We start from the raw sequence: 9,216 nt of genomic DNA on the forward strand, positions 1-9,216 counted from the left end.
CACTTTCTTCCTCAGCAACTCTCTCTCACTCTGCTTCGCTGTAGGGAGACATTATGGAAGTCATTATTCTGGCCCTCCAAGTTGCCACAGAAGCTTCGGGGCTTTGACCTGGCCATGTGTGTGTGAGTGCATGCGCACACATAAGCCCCGCAGGACGTCCTCCAGCCCCACAAAGTGTGAGATGAGGAGAATTAAAAGTCATTTTTCCTGACTTTTTTTCCTGCTGAGGAGCTACGCCACACATTTTACATTTCTACTGGATAAATTTTGATATACACACACACATGCACACACGTAGCATGGGGTAAATTTAAAGTAGGTAATATTGAAAAGCTGAAAACCAAATCTACGCTGTTAGAGCTAATGACTTGGCTCAAACAAACTTATTATAAACATGAAAAACTGTCACCCACAGAGAGCGTTTTCTTGTTTTATTTTGAAATAATTATGTGTCAAAATGAATTGTTAATCAACATCATACTGGTCAGCGTTTATATAGAGTAAAGAGTAGGTGGTTTTTTTATATTATTATTCAGCACCCTTAACACTTATTACCATTTCCTGCCATTTCAGTGGGGATTTTTTTTTATCAAACTACACTTCCTTACAGACGTAGAGGACAGCTGCTGTTATCAGCTTGAATTACAGAGCAATTGCAATCCTATTTTCAAAAAAATAGTTAAGAAAATGTTCAAAAGATGTAAAAAAAAAAAAAAGAAAGAAAGAAATATAAAAAAATAAGAATTAAAAGAAGTTGTGATTTTATTTATTTTTTTAAAGATATGCTCTTTTTACATTTGCAACATATTAATAACATTGGGACAGAAATTATGGATACCCCATTTTCTGAAAAAAAAATTACTCTTAGCATTTGGGAACTGAGGAGATTAAGCTGTAAATCTGAAGGGAAACTATTTTCCTATCCTTGCTTTACATGAGATTCCAGGTGCTCACCAGTTCAGGGCCTCCTTTGTTGTATTTTCTGGTGTTATTAGTGGAAATGCATGCATTATATGGTTTGATGTCATCTAGCTTAAATCAAGAAGGCACTTCAATGACAAGCACATTACTTGGATGTGTTTGTTCTGCTCTAAAAGCCTTCTGTTCAGCATTAAGTTTGCCTTCACAGTTGTGCAAGTTACAGAAACCATGTTTACTAATGAATTCTATCGTAAATGCTGGTTTGGAAGTTGGGGGCTTCCCATGATGCACTGAGCCTTTCTTCTTCCCTCACCTCCTTTCACTCTCCATGTGTTTATAATCACATGAATTTCTGCCCCTCTTCCAAAGTATGTCTTTTTTTCCCATCTCCCTCCCCAGACCCCCAGTCAGGAGTGGTTTGAGGAGCACAACAACGGGTCTCCACATCTTAATCCAATCGAGCATCTGTGGGATGTGCTGGACAAACAAGTTCGATCCACGGAGGCCCCACCTCACAGCCTACAGACTTTAAGGATCTGTTGCTAACATCTTGGTGCCAGATACCACATCTGAGTCCATACCTCGACGGGTCAGGGCTGTTTGGCAGCAAAAGGGGGAACAACACAAAATTAGGCAGGTAGTCACAATTTTATGCCCAATCGGCATTTTCCTCAAGAAAGTAGAATCATCTTTCAGACCAGCAGGTTATGTTGAGCACTGAAATCCAATATATCCCTCTCTGAGAAAACAGGTTAGACAAATTGTCCCCTCTGGTTGGAAGAGTTATATGTTCAAGACCAATGAAATGCAGGGTGGCAGGAGAGCCATGTTTACATTCATGATAGTGTTTATCTATGGCATACGCCATGCTTTTAGTATGAATGGCTATTATTATCTGAAACACACTGTTTGTTCAATAAGAGGTTGACTACAGGTGCGGTTGTGCATGTAGACAAATGATGTCATATTGTAGTCTGTCCATCCATTCGCTTCCGCTTATCCTTTTCATAGTCGCGGCCTATCCCAGCTGTCTTAGGGAGAGAGGCGGGGTACACCCTGGACAGGTCACCAGTCTGTCGCAGTGCTAACACGTAGACAGAGACATCCATTCGTGTTCACATTCACACCTATGGGCAATTTAGAGTTTCCAATTAACCTATCTCCTCTAAGAGCATGCATTTGGACTGTGGGAGGAAGCTGGAGTACCCGGGGAGAACCCCCGCAAACACGGGGAGAACATGCAAACTCCACATAGAAAGACCTGGGCCTGATGGTGGAATTGAACTCAGGACCTTCTTGCTGTGAGGCAACAGTGCTAACCACCGTATTATAGTCTATGAACTGCTTAACAGGAAATTTCTTAGGTGATTTCTTCCCTTAGCTATGTTTTTTATTATGAATCGTTACTGTTATAGTGAAGAAGAGTATTGCAATTCATGGGTTTCATATAAATCGCAGTATAGATTCATCAATCTTGAAATTTAGAGATGGCTAGATCAAAAGTGGTGTTTTAATCACATTTTACTGTAAATCACATTCAGAAACAAACTTGAAGTTATATTTATGTTTATATGCTTATATACTTGAAACATTCCAAGTTTTTCTATTGTGCCATTCCAAAACATTAGGATTTCATCCAAAAATCTTTTCCACAACTTTCTCTTTGATCTGAATGTATTCACATTTTCATTATTCATAAATTACCTCCTCCTCCCAGTCGCTGTACTGGAGCAGTTGCTGTACCTATGCCAGTGTCCTTCATTTGTAAAAAAGTAGCAGTCCTCAAATCTGAAATAATTATTTGTTAAAACTAAAATCAACTCTCTTGTTGAGAGTTAAAGGCCTCGTTGAGAAATATATTTGAAGTTAAACCCGTTTCATTCAGAGTACAAACATACAGGCTTTCCACAGCCATAGATACAAGCAGAGTTGTCCACAGTATAATTTTCCAAGCAATTTAATACATCATAGAAGGTGTTGATGCGACAATACCTTTCAAAAATGTTTCTTTTATTTGTCACTCATTTTTAAAATAAATAGAAAAACAAGCATGCAGCTTCAGTGCCCAGAAGTGTCACTCTAAGCGCCAAATTTGTGATGTGTTGGCAAAATAAGGCAAGTGAATTTGCTCCAAAGATGCCTGTCAGATCATCCTCAGGACAATGTTTTTTAACTGCACTTTTCTGGGGGTATTGTTTTAATACCATCTTAATCCTGTAGTGTTACGGTTCAAGTTCAAGCAGCAGCAGAAAAAGCATGTGAAGATTCAACCGCATGACATTATTGTTGGTTCGGTTCAGGTAAACTGCTATTTTGTGCCAGAGAATTTAAGTTTATTTTCCAATATAGAGCCTGAGTCAGTGCAAAATTAACAGGCAGTGCATAAATAATTTTTCTAGACTTTGATGATGGTGACATAACTTTAGGTGAGCTGGTTTACAGAAGAGCAATTTAGACGTCATGAAGAATGATGCAGGGCTGGCTTTGCAGACAGTTACTGCCACCTAATCTAAATGTTACAGCCAGATGAGGAGGCAACCAAATTAAATTGCACGGAGAAGCAGGGTAGCTGCTTAAATTGATGCCACAAAGACAGACACATCCAAAGCTGGTTTCCACTTTTCTCCACAGATGGTTTGTGAATGCATTTTTTAAACTGGCTAGTCCTTGTAGGGGTAATTCATGGGAATCCATACTGTCAGCTCTTTACTATAGCTTACTCAACATTAACTGAAGGTTCAGGAATAATCCCCATGGTAAAATATTCCGCTCAAATTTATTTTTTCTTGTGGTCATGTTACACTCCTCCCATCGTTCAGTCTAAGACTATACTTATCTTTAGTTTAACTAGACTACTTAAATCTGTCATCATCACCTCTAATCTTTACATTATTCCCGTATTTGTCATGTTAAAGATCGTCATCATAGGTTTCTATCTGCCGTTATTGTGTCTGCCATTGTCACGAGCACCTTTATTTTCACCCTCATCATCATCACTGCTGTTGTCGTCACTTTCCTCTTTAGGCTCTTTGATTGTTCTGGACCTCTTGTATCTTTTTATCCAGAGTCTAGAATGGGCCTTTAGCTTTTAGGCTGAGCGCCTGATGGTTAGAGAGAAAAGGGGACAGAAAAAAAGAGGAGGGACGGAAGAAAGCGGGGAATCAGGATGGAGGCTGTAATAGGAGACACGCAGCAGGGGGGCTGTTTACTGTCACTGAAGGAGGAGAAAGAAGAAAAGAGAGATGGGGGGGTGAGACGGAGGGAGACGAACAATGAGACGGAAAGAGGGAAGATTAGAGGAAGATGAATAGATGAGGGTAATGTTCAGGGGAAAAAGACAGACAGCACAGGTTCTATACAGTGACAGAAAACGTTTCATAAGGCTTGTACCATCACAGTCTTCTACCATACCACCGTACAGTAACAAAGAACCTTTGTCCAACTTTCTGAAATCATCTGCTCCAGCGCCACTATATTCTAAGAAATGTTAAGGATTTTGAGACATCTTTGACCTGGAAATGACCTTGTCTGATGTAAAATCAACAGTCAAAATTTTAACAAAATTTTCTGTATTCAATGACCTCCCTGTATAAAGACTGCTATATATCATGCTTGAAGATAACGCTTCATTCATTCAGAAGCTGTTCAGGAGGTACATATAGAGAAATATGTCCACATCGTTAGCAGCTCGTGCTTTCACTGGAGTCATTTGTGAGTTAAACTATGACTGTCTACAGACAAGAATGGCACAAAAACAGGATCAGACCTTCAAGAGCTGGTTATGTCTCCCAATTTACTCAAACTGTGATACTAAAACACTCATTAGAGTCTCATTTATTTAAATTTGTTTTCACTGGCAATTCTTTTGCAATATTTAAATTAATCTATTTTCACTTGATAGGAACAGCCTAACTAAAACAGCTTTAATAGCTTCTTCTCAGAATCCATCTCTTTTTTGGCCAGGGATGATACATAACTTCCCTGTGAATCTCTCTTGACCTCTAAACTATTTAAATACACCTACTCTGGTTCAAGTGGAATACGAGGATCAGATTATTCAATTCAGGATCAGAATAAGTCCACATGTATTACCTTGAGCTACTAATATATCAAAAACAACTACACTGTGGATAAAATCCAGAACAGTCATAATGAACCCTCTTTTCCAACAATGCGGACTGTCACACTTCCACACGCAAAAAACAAAGATTCCTGGCACCAAGCAGCAGACAACAGCCCGCTCACAACCACAAAACTACTGATCTGAAAGCTCAAGAACTACTGATTCCATCAGCATGAAAGACGCTCTCACTTGCAGAGACACCATGAAGATTATGACCATCAAGATTTTATTCCCATGAAAAGTATCTTTAACTGTCTCTGTTTAACAAGAGATCATGCTTGGCTAACATGTTGACCTTTGGCGATCAAAAGACACCCCAGTAGAACTGGTTTCCCACCAGCACCAGCTCCAACACCGGGTCAGTTGAAACCACTACATGAAATTTGCCACAGCTCGGCTTAATCGGAGCTAAAACATTACATCTGCTTCTACAGACAGTTGCATTAAATGCATTAATGAGAATTCTTTTGAAAAACCATACAAGACTCCCTTTGTAATGTGAAGTTTAGGAATTGCTTCGCCCACAACTTAACCTTGATGTGCTACTGCTTTACAGCCCTCCCCTAACTCTTTCACTCCTCTCCCTCACATCACCTCTGGTTTCACAGCAGAGACCATTCAAGGTAGCAGCTGCCAGCCACCGATGGATGCTTTGCTCTGCACTCTTCATGATTTTGTACATGAACTGGCACCTGGCTAGTTGAAAATAGGATAGCAAAAGACTCTGTGAGGGTTCTGCAAAGAAGCATGACTAACCACAATCAAAGGTCGGTCTTTGAGAGCCACTGCTCTGACATATACTGTCAAATTTCCATTACATAGAGATACACACACGTATTCCACACTATGAAGAGACATGGCCAGAAGCCATCTGGCGGGCAAGGCGCCAATGTGTTAGACATGATAGGAATGGTATAAAGCCTGGCTTACTGTAATCATGTTTTGGTGTTTTCAGGTTTGACTGAACTGCAGTGAATACCTGCAGTTCAGGTTTGACTGAACTGCAGTGAATACCTGCCACCTTTTCCTCCAACCACCAAGTCCTGGCTGGATCTGATAAACTTTGAAATATACTGACCAGTTTATAATGACAAGTCATTACAGTTATAGAAGTGATGGTGGATGTTCCATACAGGTAGACGTAAAGACCGTCCAGGATGTTATTGGAGGTTTTGTTCTTCCCGTAAGTACAGTTATTATATTTCTTTGTGAGTATTAAAACACTATTATAACAAACAAACAAACAAATTCATGCCTGCTTGTAGACTTGTTGCACACACATACACGCAGAGACGAACATGCACAGACACACTGTTAGGTCCCGATGCAGTAGGGAACATTCACACACCAACACTAATGTATGCTGCTGCTTTGAAGATAGCTGAGCAATGGGGTAGGAGGAAGGAAATAAATTGGTAAGGGGTTGCTAGAAAGCACAGTTTCTAGCAATCAATAACAAAAAGGCTTCCAAAAGTAGCATGAGTGGTTCCTAACATGTTTAGCACGGTGCTGTCAAGCTACTTTTCGAATTTTGGACGTAGATTTCCAAGAAACTGCTCAAGACAACACGCATTGCTTTAGTTTTAGCAACAAGGTTAGAAGCAGCTTTGATATGAATCAGCTGCAAACAGACTGAAAGAACATCATTTAATTTCACCGTTGCAATGAACAGTACTGTCTTACTTCTGCCACGGAAATATGTTTTTGGTAGCGTTTGCGTGTGTGCATGCCTGCCGGTCTGTCTCTAAACACAACAGCTTGAGAATTCTGATAAAACTTTGTAGGGGTGTAAGAGAGAGGCCATGTTAATGAGTCATTAAAATCTGGCTTCCTTTTTCAATGTCACATCAATCCTTTATTGGCGGAAAATTGACAAAAAAAAACAAAAAAAACTTGTGGTGTGTGTTGTGAACATATAGAAATATGTCACATTTGACCTCTACGTCAAGGTCAATGGCTTGATCTGAAAGTCAAAGTGATAATAATGTGATAATGATGCCATAGATATACTTAAACCTATTTTTCTTATTGCCATTGTTTATACTGACAACATTTAGGGAATGATATATGGGAATTTTAAATATCATGTCATATTTGACCTCTGACCTCACTTTCACGTATGCTTTTCTGTCAAGTTGACCCCATAATGTGTTATATCTTTAAAGTATAATAATGAAAAAGAAGCTACCCTGTTAGAAATATATTGTAGTTTAATATCATATAAGCAGCTTAGGTTATTCATGTCCAGTTCTTTGAGTGTGATATTATTTCCTAGTGCCTCTGAGTTTGTGATCTTTGCTTCTAGTAATTGGTTCCTTTTTAGATGATGATGTTAGTTCTCTTTCGAGTCCAGCCTGTCCCAGTCTTGCGAGTCCTGTGACAGGTCACTCCTGACAAGGATAAGCAGAAGGGGATGGATGGATGGATGGATGGATAGTCTCTTGTCTCTTGTGCATTGTATTTAGTCCTTCTTCCTTTGTCTCATCTTCAGTGATTAGTCCCAACTGTGCTTCCACCTGTTTCCTTTTCCCTCATTACATTCTGTGTATTTATTGTCTTTTTTTCTGTGTGTGTGTGTGTGTGTTCTTTCTTGTGTCCTCCCTAGAGTCTAGTCTTGTATTCCCAGGCCCAGGCCTGTCTCACTTGCGTTCTTGGTCCTAACCCTGCCTGCCACAAAGTGTTTCATGGCACAAAGAAGAAGAAAACAAACAGAATATATAGAAAATCCAATACTATTCCCTTCAAATTAAATACTGACCAGAGTGTGAGCTGAGGTTTGAGCTCTTGGAGTGCTTCTTGTTTCTTTATATTTTTACATAAAAATTAGAAATAGGTGCCACAACTTACTGAAACTTGCAAACATACATTAACATACTGTATATAAGGCAAAAATGAGCTTAAATTCCAATATTTGGCGTGACTGCCTTTATTCTACAACACAACCTGAACATGAGTGGAGGGAAAAAACTAGAGATGGCACGATACCGCTTTTTTATGTCCAATACCGATATCATAAATTTGGATATCTGCCGATACCGATATGAATCCGATATAGCGTATTTTGTAATCAATAAAACTGTTTTTTATAAATATGTTGCTGCATTTTGTTCATACTCAAGTTTTAAAAAACAAAACACTAAAGCTATTCTGTTATACTTGCATGCAAAAAATACACTGCACCCAAAATATTTTATAGTTCAGCATAACTGATCAATCTAATAAACTTAAAGCTGCACCATCCTCCCTATTCTGGTATCTTAAAGAGTACTTAGCGGAAATATTAAACAACCTAACTAATAGGGTTGCAAACTCCCAGCAAAAATATTAGGGAACCACCCCCCACCCTCCACCTCACAATGCTTAATCGACATAATCAACTTTAATTTAATGCACGTGTAAAGCAAATGCACAGAAATCAATTATTTTTCTACAATATTTATATAGATTCAGAACCTTTCTTCAACAGAATTGCAGACTGCACAGATGGTACCTTCCCAAAGGAAAAAGTACTATAGCTTACTAGGATGTATATTAGACTTATTAGTTACTATATACAATAATGGATTTCTATACATTTAATCAGATGACCACTTTGGTTGTAAGATTCAGATAATTATTTATCAAAAGTTAGTCATTTTAAATGAAGTAACAAAGAAAAGTATTTCCTTGTGCCCCCCTTTTCCCTGTTAATGCCCTACCTGGCCCCCTGGCAAAACTTTGCTAGACCCGCCCCTGCACAGTTACCAGCTGTCAGCTACATAGAAAAGGATCCTGGTGTTATTTGTCTCTCAGAAATAGTTCATAACTTCCCTTCAACTCATTCATGTCACCTAAAAGGTAAACCTGTTTCTCCATCAGCTGTTCAGCTCTGATGATTCAGTAAGGACATCTCCTGGTTTCCCTCTCACCACATATCCAAACCGATATCATGACTAGCAGCTTTTACAGCTGTGGCTCCAGCAAACATCAGCTGATACTAGAAATTAATATTAAATCAAGTCTAACAACAGCTTATCAAGCTTAAATGTGCAGCTGTTGTTTATCCGCTGGTCTCCTCTTTCTGGCGCAAAGTGAGCGATAAACAAACAAGTAAGACGGGACTTGCGACAAAAAAGCCGATCAGCTGATCATTGATCAGTTTCATGATTGAAGTAGCAACAGGGGAGGGAGGG

The 9,216-nt window shown here is 39.1% G+C and overlaps 1 long non-coding RNA gene across 1 annotated transcript in view; it reads left to right on the top strand.

Moving 5' to 3' along the window:
• Positions 1-2,341, top strand: part of LOC146360863 (uncharacterized) — a 118,955-nt gene extending 116,614 nt beyond the window's left edge. The window contains exon 3 of the long non-coding RNA XR_014799452.1: positions 1,321-2,341. This is a non-coding gene — a long non-coding RNA (uncharacterized LOC146360863). The remainder of the gene's footprint in view (positions 1-1,320) is intronic.
• The last annotated feature ends 6,875 nt before the right edge of the window (positions 2,342-9,216 follow it).

The sequence above is a fragment of the Perissodus microlepis genome, chromosome 23, assembly GCF_051167445.1.
Source record: "Perissodus microlepis isolate ML-2025 ecotype Zambia chromosome 23, ASM5116744v1, whole genome shotgun sequence".
In the NCBI taxonomy this organism is placed as follows: Eukaryota; Metazoa; Chordata; class Actinopteri; order Cichliformes; family Cichlidae; genus Perissodus; species Perissodus microlepis.